Source organism: Trachypithecus francoisi, unplaced genomic scaffold, assembly GCF_009764315.1.
Source record: "Trachypithecus francoisi isolate TF-2019V2 unplaced genomic scaffold, Tfra_2.0 Lachesis_group21, whole genome shotgun sequence".
Classification (NCBI taxonomy): Eukaryota; Metazoa; Chordata; class Mammalia; order Primates; family Cercopithecidae; genus Trachypithecus; species Trachypithecus francoisi.
The window spans coordinates 46,417,878-46,426,639 of record NW_022681467.1 but is presented as its reverse complement, the minus strand read 5'-3'; positions in this window follow the sequence as shown (position 1 = coordinate 46,426,639).

Below are 8,762 nucleotides of genomic sequence, written 5' to 3'. Positions count from 1 at the left end.
CGGGCATGGTGGTGGGCATCTGTAGTCCCAGCTATTTGGGAGGCTGAGGCGGACAATTGCTTGAATCCGGGAGGTGGAGGTTGCAGTGAGCCAAGATGGCGCCACTGTACTCCAGCCTGGGCAACAGATAGAGATTCCGTCTCAAAAAACATACAGACAAAAAAAGCCCTGCCTAAAATTTTTTTTTTTTTTTTTTTGAGACGGAGTCTCGCTCTGTTGCCCAGGCTGGAGTGCAGTGGCGTCATCTTGGCTCACTGCAACTCCACCTCCCCGATTCAAGCAATTCTCTGCCTCAGCCTCCCAAGTAGCCGGGAATACAGGCGCCCGCCACCACGCCTGGCTAAATTTTTTTGTAGTTTTAGTAGAGACAGGGTTTCACCATGTTAGCCAGGATGGTCTCGATCTCCTGACCTCATTATCCGCCCACCTTGGCCTCCCAAAATGCTGGGATTACAGGCGTGGGCCACCGTGCCCAGCCTACAATTTTTATTTTTGTTGCCTATTGATAAAAACATCTAAGAATGAGTACTCAACAAGGAAAAGGTAAAAACAATTAGCCTTAGGAAGAAAAGAGTAAAAATAAGCACAATGTCAGTCTGCCAAGGAGACACAGTGGTTCCATGTTCTGAGAACCCCTAATTGAGAGCGAACTGCTGGCCTGGAAATGAGCATCGACTCAGGAATAAATTATGTATGGCCGCTGTTAAATATTTTATCCATCTTTTTTTTTTTTTTTTGCGACTGAGTCTCTCTCTGTTGCCCAGGCTGGAGTGCAATGGAGCGATCTCAGCTCACTGCAACCTCTGCCTCCCAGGTTCTAACGGTTCTCCTGCCTCAGCCTCTCAAGTAGCTGGGATTAGAGGCATGCACCACCACACACGGCTAATTTTATCTATCCTTAACCATTATTTGTCTTCACAAAGCAAAAAGAGGAAAGAAAAAGAAAATACCCACATCATAAGCATTATCAGCTTTGTCATCGCTCCTCCACTGCAAAACAGCCACACAAACTCTCCTGAAGAGGACAAACTTGAACCAGGTTTGAAATACAAGACCAATGTGGCATTACTACTGAGGAATGTCAAGGTGGCATTGCCTCGTCTGTCAGGTTTGTCATCCTTCAAAATCATGAACGTTTTGCTCTACAGAACATGCTGGTCCAAAAGCCACATGGCCAGGCCCGGTGGCTCAAGCCTGTAATCCTAGCATTTTGGGAGTCTTGAGCCCAGGAGTTCAAGACCAGCATAGGCAACATGGTGAGACCTTGTCTCTACAAAAAATTCAAAAATTAGCCAGGCAGTTGGGCACAGTGACTCATACCTGTAATCCCAGCACTTTGAGAGGCCAAGGCTGGTGGATCACCTGAGGTCATGAGTTCAAAACCAGCCTGACCAACATGGCGAAATCCCGTCTCTACTAAAAATACAAAAATTAGTCGGGCATGATGGCGTGCGCCTGTAATCCCAGTTACTCGGGAGGCTGAGACAGAGAATCGCTTGAAGCCAAGAGGTGGAGGTTGCAGTGATTCGAGATCGTGCCACTGCATTCCAGCCTAGGCAACAGAGTAAGACTCCATCTCAAAAAAAAAAAAAAAAAAAAAATTAGCCAGGTGTGGTGGCACGTGCCTGTGGCACACAGCTACTCAGTAGGCTGAGGAGGAAAGATTGCTTGAGCCCAGGCGGTCAAGGCTGCAATGAGCCATGTTATTTGTGCTGTACCCAGCTTGGGTGACAAAGCAAGACTGTTTCAAAAAATAAAAATAGGCCAGACATGGTGGCTCATGCCTCTAATCCCAGCACTTTGGGAGGCTGAGGTGAGTGGATTACTTGAGCACAAGAGTTTGAGACCAGCCTGGCCAACATGGTGAAACCCCATGTCTACTAAAAATACAAAAATTAGCTGGGTGTGGTGGCAGGTGACTGTAATCCCAGTTACTCAGGAGACTGAGGCGCAAGAATGGCTTGAGCCCAGGAGGTGGACACTGCGGTGAGCCAAGGTCGCGCCAGTGCACTCCAGCCTGGGCAACAGAGTGAGACTATCTAAAAAAAATCAAATAAAATAAACTGTGTGGTGTATGGATTCCTGGTGACGCCCAGGCAGAAGGGGCTTGTATCCCCCTGGTATCCACACAGCGAGTGGTGAAGGGATAGCTGAGGCCTGGTCAAGGGCTGATGTCGCCCATTCAGCCTCTCCCATTTGGCCAGCTTCCCAGCCACTCTGCCTGCTCTCCTGGCGCATCTCCCTTTACCGTTTATTTTCTCCCTCTCTGCTGGCCCTGTCTGCTCAGCTGTTGGAAACACATGCCAGCCCCACTGGGCATGGGCCCTGTGAACATGAGCCAAGGCACCCTGGGGGTGGAGGAAGGACACGGAGGCCAGCTCACCAGAAGAACCCTGATGTGTTACAATTTAATTGCAGAGGTTTATAAACCTCTCGCCCTCCAAAGGGGACTGAAAAATTATTACAGTTTGTCAGTTTCTAGTGGGATTTGTTTGTAATCACTTTTCCCATATTGTCTGGCATTGTGTATATGTGTGTGCTCTAGAAGTTTAATTTCACATCTAGGTAGATCAGATTTGTGTGTGTGTGTGTGTAATTGCATATGCCCACTTTAAAATCAACTAGTCAAAAGTCATGTGGAGGCCAGGCACAGTGATTCATGCCTGTAATCCCAGCACTTTTGGGAGGCCGAGCCAGGCAGATTGCTTGAGCCCAGGAGTTTGAGACCAGCCTGGGCAACATAGTGAAACCTCACCTTTACACAAAATACAAAATACACAAAATTAGCCAGGCGTGGTGACACACACCTGTAGTCCCAGCTACTCAGGAGGCTAAGGTGTGAGGTCACTTGGACTCAGGAATTTGAGGTTGCAGTGAGCCATAATCATACCACTGCACTCCAGCCTGGGCGACAGAGCAAGACCCTATCTCAAAAAAAAAAAAAAAAAAAAAAAATGGGGTGAGGGGAAGAAAAGAAAAGAGGAAAATTAGCTGGGTGTGATGGTTCGTGCCTGTAGTCTCAGCTACTTGGGAAGCAGAGGTGGGAGGATTGCCAGAATCCTTGAGTTCGAGGTTGCAGTGAGCCATGATGGCACCACCGCACTCCAGTGTGTGTGCGAGAGAGCAAGACCTTGTCCCTTAAAAAAAAAAAAAAAGTGTGTGGGTGTGTATTTTGAAAGTCAAGGAGCTTTTTCCACATTTTCTTGTTTTACCAGGTGAGGAGTCAAACAATCGAAATCAACATTCTTTGTAAGTTACCCTACGTGGATTGTTGCTCCTGAGAATGACTGATTTGAGATTCTTGGTGATTCTAAGGCCCATCACTGGTCCACCGGATAAGCAACACCGTTCAGCGTTGCTGTACTCAGGCAGTCGTCATCACTGGCATTACTGGAAGGCCTATGTTCTAAGTCTCTCCTTGAATTCCTCCTTACTCGTGCACATATTTACCAAGTTAATGATTTAGTTTCTGAGTCACTAAGCATACACATTTTTGCCTGAGTCAATTTGGGTTCATACCTGAGACAGCAGCTGAAGGCCTCTGGGAATGCAGGAGAAAACCTGATATGCAACTTACCTACCATTTATTGAAGGGTATCACATGCTGGCAGAGAAGCAGCCTGGGAACAAAACTCTCATGTTCTATAAGAACAGTGCTGGGTTTGAGTGTAACCTGCTCCAGGTCTTAGAAACAATGGTATGAATGCTGTTTCCTTGTAGTTGCAAGCATTGCTAAGAGACTGAGTGAAAGAGGAACGCTGTGCTGATACAATCTGCGGGGTGGAACCATTAGTCAAATTCTAGCCTTTCTTGTCATTTCTTCTGGTAGATAACCTATAGCACAAAAACTCCACCTGGAATTTTCAGAGGCTCATTTTCTGCACACATAGAAGGATTTGTGTGAGGAGTTACTGACTTTGATCGAAACTGCAATTCTGAAGAATCAGAGTTTACCAATTTAGGAAGTGGGATTCTCGGTCAGGCGCGGTGGCTCGTGCCTGTAATCCCAGCACTTTGGGAGGCCGAGGCGGACGGATCACGAGGTCAAGAGATTGAGACCATCCTGGCCAACATGGTGAAACCCTGTCTCTACTAAAAATATAAAAATTAGCTGGGTGTGGTGGCACGTGCCTGTAGTCCCAGCTACTCGGGAGGCTGAGGCAGGAGAAGTGCTTGAACCCAGGAGGCAGAGGTTGCAGTGAGCCAAGATTGTGCCACTGCACTCCAGCCAAGGCAGCAGAACGAGATTCCATCTCCAAAAAAAAAAAAAAAAAAAAGACATTTCATATGAAAATCTGGATTTCTGCCATCTTCTGAAAAGTTAGATGAGCAGGGCCGGGCATGGTGGCTCACGCCTGTAATCCCAGCACTTTGGTAGGCCAAGGCAGGTGGATCACCTGAGGTCAGGAGTTCAAGACCAGCCTGGCCAACATGGTGAAACCCTATCTCTACTGAAAATACAAAAAATTAGCCGGGCATGGTTGCAGATGCCTGTAATCCCAGCTACTCAGGAGGCTGAGGCAGGAGAATCGTTTGAAGCTGGGAGGCAGAGGTTGCAGTGAGCCAAAATTGTGCCATTGCACTCCAGCCTGGGCAACGAGAGCGAAACTCAGTCTCAAAAAAAAAAAAAAAAGAAAAGAAAAAAAGTTATAGGAGCTGACAACACTGGGCCCACACATACCAAAATGACAACCTGACAGCCATCGAATGTGGTGGCCTCTGCCTCGTTGGGGACAGGCATCTCCTGCTTACCAGCCCCACCTGCCCTGCCCCACTCTGGCCTGTTGGGCATTTGAGTTTCAGCCTCCTATCTGAGACCCATGGTCCTATGCTTTCTATACTTTGAAAGTAATAGAATTTGAAAATTTGAAACTGCCATTTCAGGTTGAAGTTTATATTGCATTTATATATTCTTTATATATTCAATTTGTGTCAGATTTATTTCATATATATATATTTATTTATTTATTTTCTCTTCTTTTCTGTTTTTTAGAGATAAGTCTTGCTCTGGCCCAGGCTGGAGTGCAGTGGCATGATCATAGCTCACTACAGCCTCAAACTCCTAGGCTCAAGCAATCCTCCTGCCTCAGTCAGCCTCCTGAGTAGCTGGGACTACAGGTGTGTACCACCATGCCTGGCTAATTTAAAATTTTTTTTTGAGAGCTGAGGTCTTGCTATGTTGCTCAAACTCCTGAGCTCAAGTGGTCTGCCTATCTCAGCCGATATATTTAAAATAGAATCAAAATAAGCAATAACACTTGAAAACAGAAGTCCTAGTATAGTCACTACTAGGAGTTTTAAGTTTTTCCTTTAAATGTGGAACACTGCCACTGGTCTCTATATTTAATTTCCACCCTTACCACTTTACTTTGATAGAGCACTGCTCTCTGTCCCCAATTTACCTTGTGCAGGACACTTTATAAAAAATGTATTCCCAAATACTCTTTAAATCTACAAGGCAGTAGGAGCATTGCTTGAGGCCAGGAGTTCGAGACTAGCCCAGGCAACATAGTGAGACCCTGTCTTTCCAAAAAATATTAGCTGAGTGTGGTGGCATGCTCCCATAGTCCCAGCTACTCGGGAGGCTGAGGTGGGAGGATTGCTTGAGCCCAGGAGTCTGAGGCTACAGTGAGTTATGATTGCACCACTGTACTTCAGCCCGGTGACAGAGCAAAAAAACAAAAAACAAAAAAACAAAAAAACAACTGCAAGTGATACCCACTGTGTTCCCTCCCCTGTAGTTCTTCCTCTTTCTCGTGGTAACAGAACCCTGATCCCTAATTTTTTATTTTTTATTTTTTTTTGAGATGGAGTTTTGCTCTTGTTGCCCAGGCTGCAGTGCAATGGTGCAGTCTTGGCTCACTGCAACCTCTGCCTCCCAGGTTCAAACGATTCTCCTCCCTCAGCCTCCCAAGTAGCTGGGATTACAGGTGTCTGCCACCACACCCGACTAATTTTTGTATTTTTAGTAGAGACAGGATTTCACCATGTTGGCCAGGATGGTCTCAAACTCCTGATCCCAGGTGATCCACTGTGACTGGCTGATCCCTGATTTTTCTTTAGGGGACCATCCCTCCCTCAATAGGTCCAGAATTGGGCCCATGACTGAGGCTAGGACAATTAGGAGTTACAGGGATTGGGTTAGGGATGGGCACATGACTGAGACAGGGCCAGTGAGGGTGGTCTCTGGGCTTTGGCTGCCATCCTGGGGAAGACAGGCTCCCTGTCAGGTGGTTCGTAATGTGACAGAAAGTTGCCAGGGTTTCCACCATAAGAAGGCACTTGGCCTAAGGGAAAAAAGGTAACAGGGGAAAACAAAAGCAAGAAATGGAGAGGGATTCCAGTTTGTGCTGTAAAATAATACAGTAGCCACTGTCTACATGTGGCTATTAACATTTAAATTAATTAAAATGACATGTACTTTGAAATCCAGTTTTTCAGTTGCACTAGCTACACCTCAAGTATGCAGTAGCCACATGGGGGCTAGTAACTCCCCTCTGGACAGAGCAGAAAGTTCTATCAGATAGCACTGTGTCTGATCTGTGCTGAAATCTTAGCCCTGATTTTTCAGTTACGCGAGCCGATCCATTCCTTTGTATCTAAGTTGGAAGTCAATTGGAGTTAGGTGTATTCACAACCCAAAGAATCCCAAGGCAACAGCCTCCCACTCTGAACACTCTGACTACTGACCAGCCCCATGAGTCACAGATTTGGGTACCATTTGGGTGCTTTCCTTTTATTCAGACCAATGCCAGAGAAAGTCATTACTGAGTTCAGAAACGTAGCCAAGCAAACGACATTCGAGAATACTGGTGCCAGGTCACCATTTCCTATTGTTTCTTCAATAGGAATGCAATCAAAGATGCGGAACGTGGATATAGAAAACACATGTCTTTCATCTGGATCCATTCAGGTTTTCTTTCTCTCTCTCTCTCTCTCTCTCTCTCTCTCTTTTTTTTTTTAGACAGAGTCGAGCTCTGTCATCCAGGCTGGAGTGCAGTGGCACGATCTCGGCTCACTGCAACCTCCACATCCTGAATTCAAGCAATTCTCTTGCCTCAGCCTCTTGAGTAGCTGGGATTACAGACAACTGTCACCACACCCAGCTAATTTTTGTATTTTAAGTAGAGACAGGGTTTCGCCATGTTGGCCAGGCTGTTCTGGAACTCCTGACCTCAAGTGATCCGCCCCTCTCAGCCTCCCAAAGTGCTAGGATTACAGGTGTGAGTCACCGCACCTGGCCCCATTCATGTTTTTAATCAGCATAAGAATAATTAGAACATCTTATTTATTTTTTGAGATAGGTCTTGCTCTGTCACCCAGACTAGAGTGCAGTGGCACTCATAGTTCACAGCTCACTGTAGCCTTGACCTCCTGGGCCCAAGCGATCCTCCCACCTCAGCCTTCTCAGTAGCTGGGACCACAGGTGCATGCCACCATGCCCAGCTAGTTTTTGTATTTTCTGTAGAGACGGGGTCTCCCTATGTTGCCCAGGCTGCTCTCAAACTCCTAGGCTCAAGTGATCCCTCCACCTCAGCCTCCCAAGTGCTGGGGTTACAGGCATAAGCCACCACCTCTGGCAATATATTTTATTTTATTCTTGCCAAATCACTTCTCACCTGATAAACCAATATTGAATCAAACTGATATGATGTACCTGTTGACATGGTGAAATGAAGATATAACATCACCTATGTAATATTCCTGATAAAAATGCATAACTTGAATCTATTTTTTTTCTTTGAGACAGAGTCTCGCTCTGTCATCCAGGATGGAGTGCAGTGGTGCGATCCTGGCTCACTGCAACCTCTGCCTCTTGGGTTCAAGTGATTCTCCTGCCCCAGCCTCCCAAGTAGCTGGGATTACAGATGTCTGCCACCACATGCAACTAAATTTTTTTGTATTTTTAGTAGAGACAGGGTTTCACCATGTTGGGCAGGATTTTGAACTCCCGACCTCAAGTGATCCACCCGCCTTGGCCTCCCAAAGTGCTGGGATTACAGGCGTGAGCCACCGCGCCCGGCCACTTGAATCTAATTATGAGGACACAGATAAACCCCAACTGAGGGACAGTCTATGAAACAGTTTGTCTTTACTGTTCAGAAATGTCAATATTATGAAAGGCAAAGAAAAGCTGAAGAACTGCTCCAGATTAAAGGGACCAAAAGAGATGAGACAACTCAGTGTGATGCCTTATTCTGGGCTGGATCCTGGATAAAAGGAAAAAATTTCTGTAAAGGATATCATTGGGTCAATTGATGAGATTCTAGTATTGCTTATATATTAGATAATATTGTAGCAATGTTAAATTTTTTGAATTTGATAATTGGGGTTGTATAAGAAAAAATATAAAAAATATAAGAGAATGTCCTTGTTTTTAGAAAATATATGCCTAAGTCTAAAGGGGATAAAAGGGGAGAATCTCTTTAACTAATTCTGAAGTGGTTCAGGAAAAAATACACAGATAGCAAATGTGGATATAACCTGGACAAAGGTTATGCTTTTCATGCAGCTCTTTTCTACACTGGAAATTATTTCAAAACAAACAAACAAAAAAGCTAGCAAGCAGATAATACAGTACCTTTATTCTCCTTTAGGGAAAAATATGCTAGTCTTTCCCATGGCAAATATCTCAAGTGAAAAGTAAAGTGTTTCACAGTGTTTTTCAAACAGTGCATCCTGACATTGTTTTTGGAATGTTCCAAATACACATCCTACACAAGTGAAATAGAAAATCAGAGCATTTTTCATTATTATATGAA